At 40.8% G+C, this 22,688-nt stretch overlaps 1 long non-coding RNA gene and 2 other non-coding genes across 3 annotated transcripts; 1 reads left to right on the plus strand and 2 right to left on the minus strand.

Annotated features, from left to right (window-relative positions):
- Positions 1-8,354: 8,354 nt before the first annotated feature.
- Positions 8,355-18,635, minus strand: LOC146360780 (uncharacterized). Its single transcript, XR_014799455.1, has 2 exons — positions 18,212-18,635; positions 8,355-18,132 (listed from the first exon to the last, which is right to left on the minus strand). It is a non-coding gene; the product is annotated as an uncharacterized LOC146360780 (long non-coding RNA).
- A 641-nt stretch (positions 18,636-19,276) lies between these two features.
- Positions 19,277-19,395, plus strand: LOC146360781 (5S ribosomal RNA). Its single transcript, XR_014799605.1, has one exon. It is a non-coding gene; the product is annotated as a 5S ribosomal RNA (ribosomal RNA).
- Positions 19,396-21,521: 2,126 nt separating this feature from the next.
- Positions 21,522-21,604, minus strand: trnal-uaa (transfer RNA leucine (anticodon UAA)). The gene has a single exon. It is a non-coding gene; the product is annotated as a tRNA-Leu (tRNA).
- Positions 21,605-22,688: the final 1,084 nt, after the last annotated feature.

Genomic DNA, 22,688 nt, shown 5'->3' on the forward strand with positions numbered 1-22,688 from the left:
AACATTCACTTAGTATTTCTTTTCTGAAAACATTCACTTACTATTTCTTTTCTGAAAACCATGCATACTTCTCACAGTCTGGCCGTTGCCTTTATGGGCATGCAGAGTTCCTGTCACACACACAGCTGAAATTCGTGCTTGATCACACCCTATATTATGATCAAACCAACAGTAAATCAAATGTAACCGCTTATATTATTGGGCTGAACCAAGAGTCACTTTAAAAATCTTATAAATCCTGCTTCACACCATAAAACTGAAACAAATCACAGCTGTATTTATCACTCAGTCTTACTCTGCCGACTGAAGTGTCGGTCTAAATCATGCACGATTTGTCTTTTCTATATCAAAACCCAGCCAAACATCAAACATTCACCCTAGTCATTCAAAACCTTATTTGTAATATTATAATCAGCAAAATCAGCGTCTTATTTACAAGTCTTTAACAGTATTTGCAAATTATAATTATAACACTCAAAAAACACGCTAAACAGGAAGCAGAAGTCCTCTTTGCGCTTCACAGCAGCCACCTTATTTGCATGTTCACACACCGTCTAAAAATAGCTCGCAGCGCTGCAGCGCGCTCTCGTCACACACAGTCTCTCACACAGCTCTATTATTTTATATTACAAAGACGTCTTATATTTACAACCACTGTCAGGCCTGGCAGATTTAGCGCCTACACAATTTTGACAAATTTAAGTTAACGGGTCCAACCGAAGAAAGTCCAACTTTTTTGTAATCAATTAACCAGTATCTGCCTCTAACTGTATCTGGCCTCATCTCTAAAGTCCCTAACTCAATTTAACAGTGTCCAAAAAAGCGCAGACACCGTTCCAAACGGTGAGTGGTGCAACCACTAGTTATTCTGGAGTGCCCCAAGCTCCACAGTGACCAACTGACTATCCCTCAAAGAGGACAAGGCCTAGGCGTCCCCGACCTTGGCAAGCGTTACCTCTGAGCACTGCGCTTCCTAGCAGACTCCAACTGCCGTCCTATAATAATTTATAACACTTTAAAACAACAGTCAACCCCCCAAAACAAGAGTATGACTGAGGCAGGTGCAACCTAGTGGTCAATTGGGACTCCAACCCACAAAATGACCAATTCCCTATCAAACTACTTGGGACTGCAACCCAATTTCTTAGCAGACTCTAACTGCATTTATTTCTCAGCAGACTCTAACTGCATTTATTTCTCAGCAGACTCGAACTGCTTCAACTCATGAGATTTTTTCATCAAAATCAAAACAGACATTTACCAGTACTTTCAGTGAGTAGACTTTAATTTTATCATGTCCAATTTAGCACACTTTGGAAATAATTCAACAGGTAGTGCCTTACCTTTGTATAAGCCGGCTTATGCCCACTCACGTCAGACCACTGGCTTGTGCCTGTCCGTTCGACAACCTCGGACCGTCCAAACCTCCAACTTCCACCCCAATACCACAGGACGAGCCCCCAAACTGTTACGGATTCAAATATTGGGGATGGATACAAGAGGAAAAACCACAATAACAACACTGGTCCGGCCGGGTTGAGTCAAACGATGATTTTAATGATTACACGCGTGGGAGATGGACACCGTACGCAGACAGCATCAGATCTCAAAATGGTGGAGCATTGATCAAACTCTTATAGCCTCTAGTGGCCCCCACCTAATCATAAAAGCCTAAACATTCACATTCTTTCTCTCACACAGTGCCTAAGCTACAACCTTGGCTCCCTGTTTATCTGCTCCTGCTGAGATGGGGCAGAAAACTCCAGTATGTTCTGTTCTCTTCTAATCAGACAAATAAGGCGATGACTTTCTGCAAACAGTATTTCTCATAACTCAGCAGTATAATGCATCATAAAACAATATCATTCATTCACAATAAATCAGCAGTCTGATGTAATGCCAATCAGTTTAAAAAATGCAATAGTTATCACCTTCTTCTAATTCAGGAGAATAATGCAAACTAAAACTACATAATAATTCACCATCTTTAATTAAGGGTCTAACATGGCATAAAATAATATTTTAATCCGACAGTATATATTGTCTCTGTTTTCCTCTGTCCTTTGTCAGAGTGTCTGTTCACCTACCCCCTGTGTCTCCATATTCCCAGTGTTCAAGGTTTCCAAGTGTTTTCCCAGTTTAGGTTTTCATGGTTGGTTCTGTTTGCTACTCAGCCAGAATAAACAGCTCGCTCTTTTAAAAAGTAGGCTCCAGAATGGATGATGGGATGTTCGCATGTCTTTATGTAACACTGAGTGTGCTGAACTAAAGGTAGGCCTAGTTTCATTTTCATGGTCATTATTATCAAGACAATGATTACGCCTTATTCTGATTATTTCTCCCTTTTGGAGGTGTAACATTTACATGAGGGGTGTAGGAACATTTCCCCCTAAATATTTTTAGATTAATTTTTGTTGAAGTCACTGTTTTTGTCGTATTGATGAAAATGCAGCTCAAATAAATACTTTTAAATAAAAGAATAACCGTTCAAAGTGCTCAGTGGTGAAACTGTAACTCTTTCAGAGTTTGACAGCTGGACAAGTGATTTAAAGAAACATGAGATGAGTGCAGCATATTATCTGAACAGAGATCATTCAATGAGCAAGAATAAACACTGAAAGAGAAACACTTCACTGTTGATTATCATATGAAGTCTAATGAAAGCTGTTAATCTGTTAATATCCTGTTAATCTGCATACAGCAAATACAGAACATGCGACTTTAAAGCATCCAGCAAAGTGATAACTGTCCTCTGCCCACTAAGTAGTGACTCTACAAAAGATTATTTTCAATATCATCTTTATATTATATTTATATTATATTTAGTTATTCTCCAGCGCAACAATGTAAGGAGCTCTGTGATTGGTTAGGAAAGGACAGACTGGCCACCTCGATTTTTCTTCACTGCACATTGATCCATAGCTTTGCTCTGTAAAGGCTAACAACGTGCTTTTGCTTTACAAAGACATTTAGCGTCGGTATTCACTCTCTTAAAATGCCACTGAACACTGGAGTGAAATGGAGCCCTGATCCTCAGAGTTTTATTGTTCCTAACATTTCTTATAGATAGCACAGATAGTGCCCCACTGCAGTAATCACTCATGTCTAGATATTCCTGTTAAAAGGGAGTTTTTCCTCCCCACTGTAACATGGCAAACATAGCAAACGGATAATCCAGCTGAAGCTTCAGACAGCCGTCAGACAGTGAAACACTGCCATCTGCTGGACTCGAATAACAAAGACGCTGCTTTGACGGGTGAGGGAGTTTCAACAAGTCTGCAACGACTCAAGCATCAAACTACAGAACTATTGTAGCGGACATGGTGCTCTAATGGCTCCATTAACGCAGGTCAGAAAGGAGCAAACATATCAATAAATTATAAAACACAAAACGTCTCTTATTGCCCAGGGCTCAGGAAGTGAGTGTGTTCCTTATAGCCTATTAAACCTTAGCAGGTTATTTTGATGTGTTACAGATGAAACAGCTATCCAGTAACATTCAGCTACAAAAATGCTTTTTTATCATTACTTTTTTACAGCTTCGCACTTTTACACAAGTTTTATCATCAGTGTCACAATGGCTGCTGCTAAAATTGAGTACAAGATATTTGTTGGCCTGATTAAAAGGTCTTGATGCGTGCTCAATCATCCAGGGAAGTAAATCTCCAAAAGTTGATTCTGTTCTTCTGGACGTAGCGTTTTCAGTCAGAGAAACCAGCCGACTGAAGGAACAATGGGCTGGGAGGTCAGTTCCTTAATCATGATTATGCAAATTCTCATGACCATTGATCAACAACCACTGATCAATGGTCTTGAGTACCATTCACAGAGAGTTGGAGAACAGCTGCAATCACAGCATTGTAAGATGGTGACAGATGTACCCTTAGGCCCCCTCCTCGATTCAGAGAGGGTCTTTCCCTTTTCACGTAAATGGCCTCCTTGACTCCGCCCTCAAACCAGCGTTCATTGCAGTTATTGTTGACAATCATATTGTATCGTGTAACCATCCAGCTCACATATTAAATGTAAATGTAAATGATTTGTTGAACTCAAGACATGATGAATGTTCCTGCATTAAAACACATCCAGCCTAGTGTTCTCACTCTCCCTAAATGGATCTGTTACATTAGTGATATATGGGAGTTGTGTTTCAGTCTTTTCCACATGAGGACATTTACATTTAGTTTTTGCTTTACTGATGAGTGGCTGGTTAACCTGCAGTGGTTGAAGTATGTGTCGGTCGTCTGGAAGAGTAGGTGTAGAAGACGTCTTTAATGAATGTAATGCTCTGAAGGTGTCAGTGATTACTGTGAATTCATTATAAAAGTGCATTTCAGTGAATAAAGACAGGCCCTCATGGTGAAGCTCAGGTGTCCATAAAGTGTAACAGGAGAGTGTTACGGATTCAAATATTGGGGATGGATACAAGAGGAAAAACCACAATAACAACACTGGTCCGGCCGGGTTGAGTCAAACGATGATTTTAATGATCACACGCGTGGGAGATGGACACCGTACGCAGACAGCATCAGATCTCAAAATGGTGGAGCATTGATCAAACTCTTATAGCCTCTAGTGGCCCCCACCTAATCATAAAAGCCTAAACATTCACATTCTTTCTCTCACACAGTGCCTAAGCTACGACCTTGGCTCCCTGTTTATCTGCTCCTGCTGAGATGGGGCAGAAAACTCCAGTATGTTCTGTTCTCTTCTAATCAGACAAATAAGGCGATGACTTTCTGCAAACAGTATTTCTCATAACTCAGCAGTATAATGCATCATAAAACAATATCATTCATTCACAATAAATCAGCAGTCTGATGTAATGCAAATCAGCTTAACAAATGCAATAGTTATCACCTTCTTCTAATTCGGGAGAATAATGCAAACTAAAACTACATAATAATTCACCATCTTTAATTAAGGGTCTAACATGGCATAAAATAATATTATAATCTGACACTCCCCCTTTTGTGCTCTTTAGAATAAAGAGCACACCTACACCCTGTAGTCCAATGCGGCCGGGTTCATTTCTTCTTACCCCTGAGGCCCTTTGTCCCCCTGTTGGGCGAACCATATGTGAGATGACCTCTGTGTTTGCGCAGTCCAGGTGCAAGAAGAACTATTATTCCAACAGTAGCAGGTACAGATGACACTCCCCAGTTCTCCCACAGCTTTATTTTGGTGCTACCTTATACCCTTCAGACGTACTCAGACTAGAACCTCTGTCCGAGGAGCTTTTAGCCTTTATTTTATTGCTGCAGCCACCAGTGTCTTCCAGTTGGGTGATCCACTGCTCTTCTTTCTTTAACCTCAGGGGTTAGACAACCCTTCAGTCGTTGCACAGATCAGGGGATTATTCTGCCCCGATGTCAAACAACAATCTGTGTATCCTCGGGTCCTGTGTATCCCGTGTATTCCCCAGAAAAAGGAACAGGAACGTGTCCCCCTTTTGCCCAAGAGCCTCTCGAACCTCGTTGGTCTGGTGTTCCTGGATCTCCGCCAACCCATTCATGGTTATTGCTGTGTTTATGGGATCCATCCTTTTGAGGTGACTTATCAGAGCCCAAACGCCATGACACTTGGACCCAGTTGGTGTCTCGGCAGTCACTGTGTCTGCCTCTGCTGCGAAGGATCCTCGTATATCTGTGACCTCGTCTGGTGTCTGTTCCTTTCTCTGTAAGAGACAGAAAACCAAAACACCTCTCTGCCTAGCCCTAATAATCTACTGTTGTTATCTACTGACCTTCTGGTGATTCAGAATTGGTTTAGAATATTCAGAATGTCCCAGGGACTTATTCTAATCATATCCTATGTGTGTGTAAGCGTGTTTGCATTTAGCCCTCTGCACTCAAAGTCAATACCTGCAATATATCAGTCCGGACCATCACGCCGGACGAAGCTTATGACCTTCAAAAGACCAAGTGCCAACTCATTATAAGCACATTTGCAAGGTGTGTAAGAAATTATTAAAACCACTCATGTGTTTCCTTCCGCCTACTGTCCCACGGTTTCCTCTCCAGTGTGGTGCTCAGCTTCTCGTGAACACAGGCATTTTATCTTCTAAACACTATTCAATTCATTTCAATGATTAATGCTTAAACATGGAAAAATGATTTATGCTTCTCACTGGTTCTCTAAAAAAGGTCCGGAAACCTTTTGGGTCACTATTAGCCCAAGCTTTACCATACCTAAGTTATTAAAACAAATGTAGTCATAAAAATGTTCATATAACCCTTGTTTGATGTTAAAACCCAACTTCCCCCCCTTTTTTGACACATTCCAATGTGTCAAATCAACGGAGCTAGAAAATTAAAAGAAAAGGTTAGTGACCTCATCTCTCAGAAAGTATCAGACTTTCTCCTATCCAGTGTCGTAGCTCCAGTAGGCTCCGCCCGGAGCCAAGAAAAGCATGATATTTGTGTTGTGTAAGCGCGTGCGGCCTTCTATGCTCAAAGTCACTCCAGTCCATAGATCAGCCAGACATCGCGCTGACTGTAGCTTTTAACCCTTATTAACTCGAGCACAACTCTATAATGAGCAACAAACTGCAATATGTATAAAAATGATCATGGTTACACCTGCAATGAAAGATCATACGATTATCCTGACACCTGTAAATAGAAGATTAACCTGAGGTTATGACAATCACCGGAACACAAATGTTAATATAATGTCAAAAGCTTCAATAAATCATTAATGCAATGCTTGTTATATGATTCTGATGCAATAATAATGCTGATGCTAAAATAACAGTAAAACACCCCCTTTTATCCCGTTTACAAACTTCACAAATAAACGTTTATCCATGCCTCTTTTAATTTTATGTCCCCCTGTTTTTCCCTCACTGACCACAGCAGGGGAACCTTTGTTTTGCTTCAGCCATGAATCCAGCTCACCTGATTCATCACTGAGCCCCATCGTCACTGGCATCTGACAGGGTGGCGCTGCATACTCTTCCTTCAATGTCTCTATTTTCAATCTGTTAATTAGAGTGCTTAAACATGAAGTAGACTACGTCCACAACAAGTCAATACAGCTGTAAATGTGGCCAATTATCAATCTATAACCAAGCAATAACGAAAAATAGCTTTTATGTTATGCATGCTTTTAGTCAACCACTCACCCAGAGGATCTTCAATCCCAGAAAATTCCTTCTCCTCATTTAATAAGTCAGTCCTCCTTCCATGCCCTGGTAACTGGTCCATCCAGAGCCATATCATCTCGAAATATACATACACCAAGCCAACCCACACCTTGGTCACACCAACCCTTTTCCGCCCTGAAGATGTCCAATGCCATCTTAGTCTGGATCAGGGTTCTAATAGATTTGCAATTTTCATTAGTTTTGACTATGATTTAGTTTCGACTTCAGATTTTCAATTTTATATCAGTTGTAATTAGTTTTTACCAATTGTTTGCTAGTTCAGTCTAGTTTTTATTTTTTGAAAATCCTTAGTTTCAGTTTAGTTTTGATCAGTTTCAGTTATAGTTTTAGTTGTGTTTGCAATAATTAAGTGTAACAAAATCCCAGTTTCATCATATCAGTCATGCTCTTCTGCTTATCCTTGGGTATTGAAACTATAAACTCTTGCAGCGCCGGTGTTCGTAATTTTGGTTCAAGTGAATTGATAAACTTTTAGAAGGCAATTGACTCACACAGTTATGTAGATGTCCCCGTCCTGTTGTCTCGGGATGCATCACGCTGCCTTGCATGGGGTTAGCTTCTGTTTTCTGGGGATGAGGGTTGAGTGGGGGGAGCTCTCTGAGGAGGGGGAGTCAAAAAACAAAAGGGGGAGTGTGCTCCCCCTTACCTTTTCAAGGTAAGCCAGGTCAGCCTTCTTGTGTGAGCTTCTCAAGTGCACTTTAAGGTTTGTAAAGTGGGATTTTTCCCCTTAGAAGTGTCCCTCATAATTTGTCTCTTTCCACTACAAGACACTTGCTTTATACTAAACACAGTCATATTCAAAGTAATCCCAAATTGGACTCTGGCGCTTTCTCCTGACTTTTCCTGACATGATTCTGCGCATGGACGGAGCAGCAACACAGACGACTCGCCTAACGTACTGCCACCTGCTGGCATAATGAGACACAGCAAGAAAAAAATCTGGAAACTAAACTTCATTTTCACCCTTGACTATGGTAGGACACGCACACCTCAATGAAAACTAAACACACTTTGCTATAACTTCAGTTAATTTTAGTTAGTTTTGTGAACGCTCATTACAGTTTTAGTTAGTTTTCCTTTTTTGTTCTTATTTTTATTTCTGTTAATGAAAATGTTTTTTTTTCTTTTCACTTCTAGTTTTCGATATTTCGTTTACATGTACTCTATTTGAACAGGGATTGATCAGTGTCAAATGGGATTTTTTTTTTTTTTTTTTAATGTGTGTCTGTTAATGCAAATCAATTTATTTATTTATCTTTCTGAAAGACAGATGTTAAACGGGCTCTAACAAATCCACTTCATTGCGTGCTCATAGATTTTCTTTTGTCAGGGTCGCTCACCCAATGTGCTTTATTTAAGCTTATTAATTCTGTCATGCTTATTAGTGGCTCATGATTGCTTAAGGCCTATGTCTGAACTTGACTACAGAGGCAGAGCATCATTCCATCCTTTCAGGGTGAAGGACTCCACTTTCTTTGTGTCAAGGCAGCTCACAATTATCTTAATAGCTTTACCTAATCAAGTTATGGCTTACCATCACTTGTGTTATAAGTATGAAGTGTCCTAAATTCATTCAAATTTTGTTTCCAATTCACTTGCAGCAGTTTAGACCGAATTATGAACGATAATAACCTTGCTCTGGACTGTCAAAGGTGACTTTAACGCTGACTGTTCCGACAATTCATTTTATAACATTTCCTTGTCAGATTAGCCAATCTCTGCACACTTGAATAAACATAATCAACATGGTCAATATTTTCCTGTGTGTTATTTCACCATGGTATCGATTCCAACTCTCCATCCGCATGTGGTTTGGCACATTATATTTATCTAAAACTCCACTCCGTCTCTAAATGTTTTGAAGAATTTTTCAAGCCGGGGGTCAAATTTTGAGAATTTGACCATAAGTGAAAGTTATGGTGTTATCACCCCCTTTTTTGGGGCTTACCTTTCCCAGTTTTGATGATATTCCTCCCTATTCTTTGCAAGTACCCCCTTTTGGTGGCGAGAAACTGTTGGTGTGGTCAAGTGGGTGCTGTAAAAACAAAAGCCCAGGACAGAACAGTCACCAGTCATGTACTTCATACAAAATTAGCATATATTTGATTTCATATTGATCCTCTGAGTGTAATGGTACATTTTAATTTGAATTTCTCAAAGCTAAACACAAAAATTTTCTTTATTTTGCTCTTGTTCCTGTGCAGCACCACCTCTCAGCACATGCCCCTGTCGGTTATATCTCTACTTTTCTGAATTATTGACTATTTCAATGAAAGGACCTAAAAGATGGGGACCAGTGTTCATCCTTACATATCTCCATTTTGAATGTGACAAGTCTATCATTCCCCTGTTATTCACAGACCTCAATAGAGTGTTTTTTTTTTTTTTTTTTTTGGCTTTTTTCTTTTCTTTTTTTCCTCTATAAAAGTTAATTGACTTTTTACAGTGGGCTGCTATGGTTAATAATAACATGTTCAGTCATGAGTGAAATCCAACCTTTTCTTCAATTTAGCATTTAACCTTCCCAACAATATAATGTGATACATTAATCGAAACACAGCTACTAAAACACAATTTTCTTAATGCAAACATCAGTAACTCAAAATTAGCCACCAAAGGGTTAAGTCTGCAGTTCACGCTCATGTGAAGCTACAGCCTCCCCCTTTAGTCTCTGTCATCCTTCTGTTCCTGTAAAAACAAATCAAAGCAAGACAAAACATCCACCCTTTTTTTATAGGCTGGGTGAATTGTTTGTGGACATTTACTAATCCTAAAGTCGGCACCGTTTTTGTCTCAGTATCAAGTCCATTAGAACTTTTAGTCGTCAGTCCATCACAGTCCAGCCACATGCATACATCCACACACATTCATACCAGAAGTTGCTGATAATGGAGTCTCACGCGCAACCTATTCGAGCCTCCCTCACCAGCAAGATGACGTCATCATTTTAAAGGAAAACAGTTCCTTGTTTTTTGACTGGATTGACTCGCTGCAATCCTTTTAGGCTCAGGACTTCTCATGTGATCAGTGTCCCATATAAGTGAATTTCTCCCAAGCCCATTATAATCATGGAGAAAAACACTTTGCGACTGTTTCCAGTAAGAATATTTTATAGCGCTTTAAAGTTCAATCTCTCAGGCCTGGATTAAAGAGCTGATTTGTTAAATCAGGAACTCACAAAATACCAAAATATCACCACCGGTGGATCACACCTCTCAGATGTTCTTATTTCAGTGCACTGTAACAAAAGCAAAAACAAACGTAACCAATAAAATACTCATATAATAACAAATACTGGGGCCCATTGCAAACATGTCCAAGCATAAAACCATCTTTCTCTCTCTTAGAGAAAGAAAACAATCCAAACCTCACTGATGAAATCAACCTAGTGTTAAGCAAAACCCAAAAATCAACCAAAGCTTCGCCAGAAGGTTTTTCTCCCTCCTGGGACAATATTGTGTAGGAATACAGGGACCGTAACTCCTTTTTGCCCTGACAAAAAACGTGTTGGATTTACTTGATTCAATAGTGGACACTGGTTGCACACAAATGTTTTGCTCCGACAGAAACTTAAACAACTGAGTTAAATCAACACAACCTTTTCATATTCAGCAAACCTGTGAAATTTTGTGTTCATAAAACACGATTGAAACATGTTCAGATGGAGTAAGTTGAGATCCTGGAATATTTTGATCCTTCAATTCTGTCAGTTTATTTCAACACTATTCAATAACTTTTATTCAAATTCTACTTGGTCACTTAAATACTACATGTTGTCTTCATATTGCATGCGGTTCAACAAAGTCTAGATCCTGGTTACCATAAAAACTGAATGGGTCTACAACAACTACCATCCTCCTATCTTTATCCTGGTTGCAGCAGGGCCGGGAAATAACCCTAAAGTGATAGGTTATCAGGCAGGGTACACCCCGGACAGCTGACCAGTCTATCAGATAGAAACAAACAGCCATTCACACTCACATTCATGGATAATTTAGAATCATCAATTAACCTAGCTCTAATAGCTGCATGACTTTTCACTGTGGCAGGAAACCAGAACACCCAGAGAGAAACCACTGCAAACTAGCCAGACTGTGGATTTGCACCCAGGACCTTCTTAATGTGGAGCAACAGCACCAACCAGCATGCCAACAATGTAGGAAATACAGGAAAGCTATGATTTCCTGTATTTGATGCAGAATTATTTTGTTCTTGTCCTTGACAGGTTAATCCACAATAAATAGCAATAGCATGCATGTGGTGTGTGTGTCGCTGTCTGCCTCTTATAACTCCAGTGATTTTCCTGTAGTTTGAAATCTTATGCGGTGTTGTGAATTCCGTGAGTTCAGCAGCTAACCACTCTTATTAGATTGTATCGTGTCATCTCAATGAGAACAAATTGAGTTGTTGGATTTTATTTATTTATTTATTTTTTTTTTTCAGTGTGTTCCTCCTTCAATTAAGTCTCAATCACAAAAAATGTGGCGCTCCGATATAAATCTCACTCCGTTAATTCATCATTTTCATTCTGTACCACTGCTCCTTATCAGGCTGTGTGAAGCACAGTAAACAATTCAGTCGAGGCCTTGAGCCATAAACAGACATCACGCACAGACATTGTTTTCATAACCAAACTGCCTTAGACCCTGTCCCCTAAATCTACACAAACGCCCTCTGGGTGACATGAAATGCATTTAACCAATAAACAATCAATGGCTTCTTGTTGTTGTAACAGATTCTGTATTTGGATGTTTGTGTGCAGCATTTTGCGTGTCAGCATAAGCATTTGTTAGTAAAGCATTCTTCATTGCAGCAGCGTGTGTGTGTATCACTCTTCATTGCACAAGCGTGTGCATGTGTGTGTGTCATTTCTCACTCAATTGACTCAGCGCGTGTGTGTGTGTGTGTGCAGTGAATCAACGAGTGCATATGTGTTCATATGTGTGTTTCTCTTCATTCTGAGTCAGTGCATGTAGATGTGTGTGTGTTTGTGTGTGTTTGTGTTCGTCACTTTCCTGTTCTGGTGTTCTGGGTAAACCACGGCCTGAGGCGTGTCCTGGGGTCCTGCCCTCCTCCATTTCAGTCTGTTTGCATCCATTGGTGCTGCTGCTCAAAGTTCTGTCCATACTGGTTCTGGCCCCAATTGAGGCAGTCCTTTTCTCCAGTGTCCTGCATCTTCTCCTTGTCCAGCTCCTCCTTAACTTGACCCTTTTGCTTCTGTAGCTCCTTCAGGGCTTGCTCCTGCTGTAGGAGCTTCTTGTCAGGTTTGGCGACCTCCTGCTCCAGCAAGCTCCAGCCTGGTTTCAAGTCCTGTGTCTGGGACTCTAAGCCTGACTGATGGGTTCGATTATCAGCCAGCTCCTCCTGAGCCATGCTCAGTTTTTGCTCTGATGCCTTGAGCTCTTACTGAGGGCAGAAACCTCAGAGTCTTTTCCGTACACGTCAGATTAAAGTCCATTGATGTTTTCCTTGCTTTGCTCCACGGCCTTCTGCGGCTCTGCTGTCCGGCTCTTCTCAGAGGTCAGCTCCTGGCCGAGCCCCGACACCTGTGCCTTCAGCTTATTTTCTTCTGGTGCTTTTGTCCATTCTGAGGTGCCTCCTGACCTCAGTTACTCCTCCTGTCTCTGGCACGCCCTTTTTGCTGCCCGATCATCCGTGTTGGTCAGTCACTGTCCTGCACAGTTTTAATGCAGAGTTGTTAAGGTCAGCATTCTTTTGCTCGGCCTCACTTTTCCTCTGGGCTTAATGGGCGTCTCGTCAGAGCTCTGTTAGCTGAAGCTGTCTGGAAATCTCCCCCATGTAGTGAAACGGGCCTTGGATTTAATGCTCTCCGTCTCCGCTGCATGAGATCGTTTTCCTGCAGCTCTGTTGACATTTTCAGGTTGTTGTTGTGGGTCCAGCTGCTGTAGCATTTGGTCAGGGTCACATCAAAGATGGTAGAGGAGAGAGCAAAGATGGTAGAGGGGAGAGCAGGAGTCCAGGTCAGCCTCGGCAAAGCAGCCTGTAATCAAGCATAAAGAGAAAAAACAAAACAAAAACAGACGAACAGGAAAATGATGTTGTGTTGGCTGTGTTATTCAGAGAGGGGAGAAACAACGGGGCCAGGCCCTGTGTCAGCCTTCTCTCCCCCTTTTTTTTGTTTTTTTTTTCTCAAAGTTATGTATGTTGGCTGTTATACTTTGTTGTGTTTGAAAATAAAAGTTGGTCTGATTAACTTATTTTCAGAATAACTAAATCTGAGACTTTGTGTCACTGTAAGATTATAACAGTGATGGCAATATAATTGTTTGTTGTTCAGCAGTACAGTGTCCACCATATAATCAACTCATAACCCACCAAGCTGACAGGACAACACAGGTACATGTTAAAATTGTTAAGATCATGTTTAAAAGCCCAAAAAAGAATTTTCTTTCATTCAGTAATCACTTGTATTAATCAATCAGCAGAAAACATGTCACAATTTGAATCTTCTAACCACTAAATTTGTCGTGTCATCACTGGTTGGTCAGACCAGTGTCTTTTTTTTTGAAGTTAAGTTGTTGTCCTGCAACCCAGAGAGTTTATTTGTTAGTAGTGGATAAACTTTATCATTCAACAACAGGTGTATGTTAAGTTTCGCTGCTTTAACCTTGCTGGAAAATCTTCACGTGTTCATGAATGTAAGCTGTTTCTTCATTGCGTGTGTGTGCGTTTGTAGGTGGGTTATTTTAACTTTTTTCTCAAACGAGGCATTTCTCTAACACGTGCCTTTCTCATACATTTCTCTGGTTGTGTGTGTGTTTTTATTTTGTTTCCCAAATTTTGATTCCCCACCTTAAATAACAGCATTCCATGTCTTCAGCCAGGAGTTAGAGCTTGCTTGTGAGATTCAGGGACACATGGTGCCAATAACAATTCAGTCAAAAACTTGCCTGCAAATTTCCAGTGATGGTAACCGATAACTGGAGGAGAAGATGTCCTTTAAGTTTCTTTTCAGCGTGGGGACAAAGTTGGGGTCAAGCTGTAAACTTTTGAGCCAAAGCTTGGCCTGTCTGTCGTCCCAATTCTGTTTATGCTTTTGCCGCTGTACTCAGGTTTCCGGGTTGGGAGAAATCCACCTGTATTAACACACTAAAACATTTACTTAGTATTTCTTTTCTGAAAACATTCACTTACTATTTCTTTTCTGAAAACCATGCATACTTCTCACAGTCTGGCCGTTGCCTTTTATGGGCATGCAGAGTTCCTGTCACACACACAGCTGAAATTCGTGCTTGATCACACCCTATATTATGATCAAACCAACAGTAAATCAAATGTAACCGCTTATATTATTGGGCTGAACCAAGAGTCACTTTAAAAATCGTATAAATCCTGCTTCACACCATAAAACTGAAACAAATCACAGCTGTATTTCTCACTCAGTCTTACTCTGCCGACTGAAGTGTCGGTCTAAATCATGCACGATTTGTCTTTTCTATATCAAAACCCAGCCAAACATCAAACATTCACCCTAGTCATTCAAAACCTTATTTGTAATATTATAATCAGCAAAATCAGCGTCTTATTTACAAGTCTTTAACAGTATTTGCAAATCATAATTATAACACTCAAAAAACACGCTAAACAGGAAGCAGAAGTCCTCTGTGCGCTTCACAGCAGCCACCTCATTTGCATGTTCACACACCGTCTAAAAATAGCTCGCAGCGCTGCAGCGCGCTCTCGTCACACACAGTCTCTCACACAGCTCTATTATTTTATATTACAAAGACGTCTTATATTTACAACCACTGTCAGGCCTGGCAGATTTAGCGCCTACACAATTTTGACAAATTTAAGTTAACGGGTCCAACCGAAGAAAGTCCAACTTTTTTGTGATCAATTAACCAGTATCTGCCTCTAACTGTATCTGGCCTCATCTCTAAAGTCCCTAACTCAATTTAACAGTGTCCAAAAAAGCGCAGACACCGTTCCAAACGGTGAGTGGTGCAACCACTAGTTATTCTGGAGTGCCCCAAGCTCCACAGTGACCAACTGACTATCCCTCAAAGAGGACAAGGCCTAGGCGTCCCCGACCTTGGCAAGCGTTACCTCTGAGCACTGCGCTTCCTAGCAGACTCCAACTGCCGTCCTATAATAATTTATAACACTTTAAAACAACAGTCAACCCCCCAAAACAAGAGTATGACTGAGGCAGGTGCAACCTAGTGGTCAATTGGGACTCCAACCCACAAAATGACCAATTCCCTATCCAACTACTTGGGACTGCAACCCAATTTCTTAGCAGACTCTAACTGCATTTATTTCTCAGCAGACTCTAACTGCATTTATTTCTCAGCAGACTCTAACTGCATTTATTTCTCAGCAGACTCTAACTGCATTTATTTCTCAGCAGACTCTAACTGCTTCAACTCATGAGATTTTTTCATCAAAATTAAAACAGACATTTACCAGTACTTTCAGTGAGTAGACTTCAATTTTTTCATGTCCAATTTGGCACACTTTGGAAATAATTCAACAGGTAGTGCCTTACCTTTGTATAAGCCGGCTTATGCCCACTCACGTCAGACCACTGGCTCGTGCCTGTCCGTTCGACAACCTCGGACCGTCCAAACCTCCAAAATTCCACCCCAATACCACAGGACGAGCCCCCAAAACTGTTACGGATTCAAATATTGGGGATGGATACAAGAGGAAAAACCACAATAACAACACTGGTCTGGCCGGGTTGAGTCAAACGATGATTTTAATGATCACACGCGTGGGAGATGGACACCGTACGCAGACAGCATCAGATCTCAAAATGGTGGAGCATTGATCAAACTCTTATAGCCTCTAGTGGCCCCCACCTAATCATAAAAGCCTAAACATTCACATTCTTTCTCTCACACAGTGCCTAAGCTACAACCTTGGCTCCCTGTTTATCTGCTCCTGCTGAGATGGGGCAGAAAACTCCAGTATGTTCTGTTCTCTTCTAATCAGACAAATAAGGCGATGACTTTCTGCAAACAGTATTTCTCATAACTCAGCAGTATAATGCATCATAAAACAATATCATTCATTCACAATAAACCAGCAGTCTAATGTAATGCAAATCAGCTTAACAAATGCAATAGTTATCACCTTCTTCTAATTCAGGAGAATAATGCAAACTAAAACTACATAATAATTCACCATCTTTAATTAAGGGTCTAACATGGCATAAAATAATATTATAATCTGACATGAAGCTCAGGTGTCCATAAAGTGTAACAGGAGAGCTTTGTCATACTTTCAGATATTTTACATGAGCCCGTCTTTCAAAAAATAAATAAATAAATAAATAATTCATTCATCCACAGGTAGCACAATGCTCATATCTGAAAGTAAACTCTGATATATATCCCCGACTAGGGTTACTACTAAATAAAGGATCGCCCCAAAATGACTAAATATATAAAGACACTCTCCAGAAGAAGTTAAAGGGATTTTGTTTATTGTACAAGCAATATCTTCATAAGAATTACAAATTCTGCAGACATATTACCTTCTTACTGAACCTGAATAACTCACACACAGACGTGTCTGCTGCTTATCTTTGTTCAAACATGATGTTTTATCTTCTCTTCAAAACACATTACTCATCTTTCTGGCATCATGTTACATGAAAACACCTGCATTCTACCTGTGTCATTGTACCACAAAGACAATGATTGCAACACTGTGCTTGCAAAATAGAAGAAATAAGACGACCAGCAAATACATAAAAGATGGTAAAAGTGATTCCATCTTTGTGTCTCCTCCCATTGTTTCCCCAGTCTGTCTAGTTCCCATATTCCCAGGACACCGCTGGACAACAAGTGGGTATTCCAAGACTGAGAGACAGCCAGAGTTGGCAAAAGATCAGACATTCTCTACTTAAGTAGAAGTAAAAATACTATTGTTCCAGTGAAAGTTAAAGTACTGATTCAACTTCATTACTCAGTTAAAGCAAAAAAGTACAGGCTCGAAGCGCTTACAGAGAAAAGCATACAACAGAATACAACAGAATGCTGTTCGCGGCAGTAACACACACTTGGAGGAGAGGCTCCAGCCGTCCATTCCAGCCCTATCCCTAACATTAACTCTAACCATAACTTTAACCTTAACCCTATCAGGTCTTGTTTTACAAAGCGATTCATGATTAGAACAAAAAACACATTTACACATACCGATGATTTGTCACATAGCATCGTTACCTGTTGGGATGAGAACGTGTTGTTTCCAGAGCACCACAAATTGGGGTTTCTGTAGCTCAGGTAGGAAACCTACTAATCAGAAAGTTGCTGGTTCAATCCCCGCCTGCTCCAGCCTGCATGCCAAATATCCTTGGGCAAGACACCAACCCCAAGTTGCTCTCCGATGCATCCATCGGGAGGATGAATGCGTATTACTGTTAGATAGAAAGCACTTACAGAGAAAAAGCATAGAAAAAAGTGAGTGCATGAATGAGGCAAGTTGTAGAGAGTAGAAAAGTTTTATACAAGAACCAGTTCATTTACCGTTATATTTTAGTTTTATTTTCAGTTCTGTACTTTTTACATGTAATATTGATTCATTAGATTGACTACATGTATTACACCTAACTTGCGGACAGCAAATTTAAACAACCGTAATAATTTATTTTCAGCATCTGAAATATTTATTTCGTTTGTTTTTTGTTTTGTTTTTGGCTCCTGATATTAGCCAACTACTATTTGTCAATGTTGAACTAATAATGAATCTAAGAAAAGGTATTTGTCACGGTTGGCCAGCGTCAACCGTGGGGATGTGAGGAAGGAGGAGCCAGGCACGGAGCTCTGAATGCAAGCAGTGCGTTTATTTACAGTGAATGGAAAATAACAATAAATCCGCAGTGCGTCCCCGACTCCCGTGAAATGTCCTCTTCCCAGTGCTAGTGTTCCTTGTCTCCGCTCCTCAGTGTCTGAGCACCCCGTGCTCGCTGCCCTCTCGTCTCCACGCTTCTCCTGGGGAGATAACAAACAGGCAGCCGTAAGACACATACAATGCGGCAGACTATCCGTACTGACTGGCCGAGAGACTAACGTGAAGTCACGCAATGATCCAGCGTCAGAGAGAGCGCCACCGCATTCTTAAGTAGCTCCTCCGACAAGGCTTGATCAGCTGTGTGATGGTCTTCAGGCGTGGCCAACCACCTGGCAGGGCCACACCCACCAGGCCTGAAGGATGCAGTTAGGAAATAGCTGTCACAAAAAAATGTTATCTTCATACACGTCACGGCTGTGTAAGCACTGATATTGATAATAGATGTGATCACAAAGAGACAACATTTTTGCTAAATGTAATTATTATATTAGAAATTTATAAAACTTGTAATTCGAATTTTTCCAAATGGGAACATATACCTTTTTTTGCTTTACTGATCAGTGTTTGGTTGGTTAACTGCAGGTGTTCAGGCACGAGTCCGTATTCTGGAAGAGCAGGTGGTGAAGATGACTTCAGCGACTGAAATGCTCTGAAGGTGGAATTAAAGATAAACTTTATTTGAACATAAATCAGTAAAGACAGGCCTCCATCCTGACATGCAGTACTTGCATTACATATGTATGATATGCATCCTCACAGAAACCAGATGATGCCAGCATGTTTTTTAAGCCAATGTCTGGATATGAGTATATGTGAATGTGAGTATAAGTGTGGCAGGAGAGTAAGTTCTCCCTCTTTCTTGGAAGTATACAAAAGCCAACGAGTTCTTACCGAATGAGAAGTGAAGCCTGGAGATGAGCAGAGATCAAGTCAAGTGCAGTTCAGACACGCTGTTAAGCGAAAGCACACCTCAGAAACGGCCTTTTTATACATGCTGTAACGACACATACACGCTTACGTTTTTTGTTTTCTATATTTAAGTTAAAATCTCCAAACCACAAAAATGTTGGACTTCCAAATCGTCCGAACACACTGTGTGCTCTCTGTCACTTTTACACTGTGCTGTAATCAACGAACATGTCTTCTTATCGCGATGTTACTGCGAGAAAATCATTTGTGCAGCTCAATGTTGTCGCTGTAACATATGACGTTTAGCACAATAATATATATCAAACTGTGTGACATTTGCCACCGATAAAAGGTCTTTTTGACAGCTTTGCTTTCGCTTACGGCCATACCACCCTGAACACGCCCGATCTCGTCTGATCTCGGAAGCTAAGCAGGGTCGGGCCTGGTCAGTACTTGGATGGGAGACCGCCTGGGAATACCAGGTGCTGTAAGCTTTTGCACTTCAACACACAAACTGCAGAGGGCGCTAAAACTGTCACTACTCCTTCCTTCTCTCTCTAGTTTCTTCCTGCTTTCTTTTAAGCACAAAAGCGCCTCGCTGACCATTTCCCAGGTGCTAATTACAGACCTCTCATAGGGAATATTTCCTTTTGACAGTAACAGCCATAAAACCTAATACAGCACCTCACTGTCAATAACTGATTAAACAGACAAAACACATTTACTAGGGAGCCAATAAGATGGAGACATAGTAAGTTAGAGAGAAAAAAAAACAAACAATATGTGGCAAGTGGAATTTAATCTCATTATAAAAACAATCAAACAGTTTTGGTTCATAGTTAACAGAGACTTGCAGGAAAAACACCACATCACATTCATATAAATACACAGATCTGACAGACTTGTGTGGGCACAAAGTGAAGGAAGTGTTGAGTTCATCTGCATGGAGCATGGATAATGGAATGGAAAATTTCTATTATTCTCAATTAAAGTGTTTAAGTTCCTATGCATATGCTTAGTTGTGACACTGTAATAGACTGTTCAGTGGAAATTTCTAAAACTACATGAACTTATTTCAGCCTCAGTAGAAGACAACTCTCTGTGACCATGTGTCATCTTCTGCTCCTCTCTTGAGTGGTGTCCCACAGGGCTCAGTTCTCGGCCCCCTCCTCATTTCTTTGCATCTGCTCCCTCTTGGTTCTATGCTGGGAAAATACGGCATTGCATTTCCCTTTTTTGCTGATGACTGTCAGATCTATGTCCCTATAAAGAAAAAAGGCCCATATTCCGTACAGCCATTACCTCAGTGTCTTGATGACATGAAGGCTTTGATGTCTCTTAACTTCTTAAAATTCCGTGACAAAAAGACTAAGGTGATGGTTTTTGGTAGCCCCACTGAGACCCCCAATGTGAATTTAGATACCTTGGCCCAGTATAATCAGAGAATCACAATCAGAATGAGAAAGACTTTATTTATCCTCAAGGGGCAATTATGATACAACAGAGCAGCATGACGTTGAAGATAAGGAAAGGGCATAAACAGGCAATAAGAGTGAGATAATAAATGCACAGAGTATACAGTATATACACAATTTTAAAATTACACAGTTTTAAAATTAAAGTGACTGATAAGCCAGCTGTCACAAACCTGGGGGTCATAGTGAACTCTGAACTGAAGCTTGAAAGTCAGATTAAGGCAGTGGTAAAATCAGGCTTCTTTCACCTCAGGCAGCTGATAAAATAAAGCCAATTCTTTCGCGGCAACACTTTGAGACAGTTATCCACGCCATTGTTAGCACTCGGCTGGATTACTTTAATGCACTTTATGTGGGGGTCCGTGCTTCATACATTACTCATCTACAGAGGGTGCAAAATGCTGCAGGTCGTCTTTTAACTGCCACTCGAAAGTTTGAGCACATCTCCCTTATTTCAGCTTCACTTCAGTGGCTGCCCATTTCATAGGATTCATTTTAAAATTCTTTTATTTGCTTTTAAAGCCCTCCATGGCCTAGCCCCATCTTATCTCTCTGAGCTGCTACAGCCTTATACGTCAGCTGGTCAGCTGTTCCTGAATGTACCCAGGACTGAGTGGAAACTTAGAGGACATCGTGCTTTTGCTGCAGCATCTCCCAAACTGTGGAACGATCTGCCTTTAGAGATTAGACAGACCTCTTCTCAGCCTGTTTTTAAATCACTCCTGAAAACTCATCTCTTCACTCCGACCTTTGACACCTTGTAAGATGTTAGTTTTAGTTTATTTTTATGTTAGTTGTTTTAGTTGATTATATGCTGTTCTGTCTTGTTTTTTTAATATAGGGCTGTTTTAATCTTTACTATGTGTTTTATTTTATTCTGTTTTGTTTTATTCTACTGTTTGTTTTTTTTACTTATTTACTGTACAGCACTTTGGTCCTGCGCTGGGTACTTTAAAGTGCTTTATAAATAATGCTGGATTGGATCATCCTCCACACCACAGCCATTTTTGTATTCAACAGGACACATCCACATGAATTTTCAGCACATCCAAAAGTCCGTGTGGCTTTGTCACTCCTAAGAAAACATACACAATCTTCTCCAGTCCCTCTGGATCATTTGTACGCTGGCTATAGGTTTATTTCTCTACCAGGAGTGGGGTTTGAACCCACGTGGACACATATCCATTGGAGCTTAAGTCCAACGCCTTCACCACTCGGCCATCCTGGTCCGACTGAGCTGAGCCGCGTAACAGTCACCCAGCGGTAAAATCATTACTCACAGCATTAAAATGCTTTTTACAAAGTTATATATGAATAAAATAAATCCTATTAACAGGACAGTGTTGCTTTGGCAGAGAGAAGAACGTGTGCAACAGCTGGAGCCACAGCTGTAAAGCTGCTGGTCATGATATCGGGTTGGATATGTGGTGAGAGGGAATCTGAATGTAAGTTTTATTTGTACAATGAAGGAAGTTGCCAGGAGAATAATCTCCTCCTTAATGTCAGCAAGACTAAGGAGCCGATCGTGGACTTCACTACAAAGCAGGAATTACAAGCCCCTCATCATTAGTGGCACACCAGTGGAGAGAGTGGACAGTTTCCGATACCTGGGTGTCCACATCAATCAGGACCTGTCATGGTCCTGTCACATCAACACCGTGGTTAAGAAAGCCCACCAGCGTCTCTTCTTCCTCAGAAGACTCAGAGACTTCCATCTGCCACTGAGGGTGCTCAAGAACTTTTACTCCTGCACCATCGAAAGCGTCCTGACGGGAAACATCTGCACCTGGTTTGGGAACAGCACCGAGCAGGACAGACGAGATCTGCAAAGAGTGGTGCGCTCAGCCGAACGCATCATTCGATCAGAGCTTCCTGACCTGCTGACCAAAGCCAGGAAGATTATGATGGGCCTCTCCCATCCCAATAATGGACTCTTGTCACTGTTGAGGTCTGGGAAGCACTTCTCTTGAGGCCAAAACAGAGAGAATGAGGAGGAGCTTCTTCCCTCAGGCTATTCGGGCCCTGAACCAGGTGTAGGACTGGACTCTCACACACATCACATCACCACATGCACTCTGGTTTTTCTTCTTGCACACTTCCCAAAATTTATAATTTCCAAAGGTGGAAAGTAACGAATTACATTTACTTGCGTTACTGTAATTGAGTAGGTTTTTTTTGTGTATTTGTACTTTTTAAAGTCATTTTCCAAGTCGGTAATTTTACTTTTACTTAAGTATATTTTTTAAAAAGTATTGTACTTCGCTACATTTTCAATCACACCCGTTACTGAGTAAATTAAAAGAACAAACAAA

This window comes from Perissodus microlepis, chromosome 23, assembly GCF_051167445.1.
Source record: "Perissodus microlepis isolate ML-2025 ecotype Zambia chromosome 23, ASM5116744v1, whole genome shotgun sequence".
Classification (NCBI taxonomy): Eukaryota; Metazoa; Chordata; class Actinopteri; order Cichliformes; family Cichlidae; genus Perissodus; species Perissodus microlepis.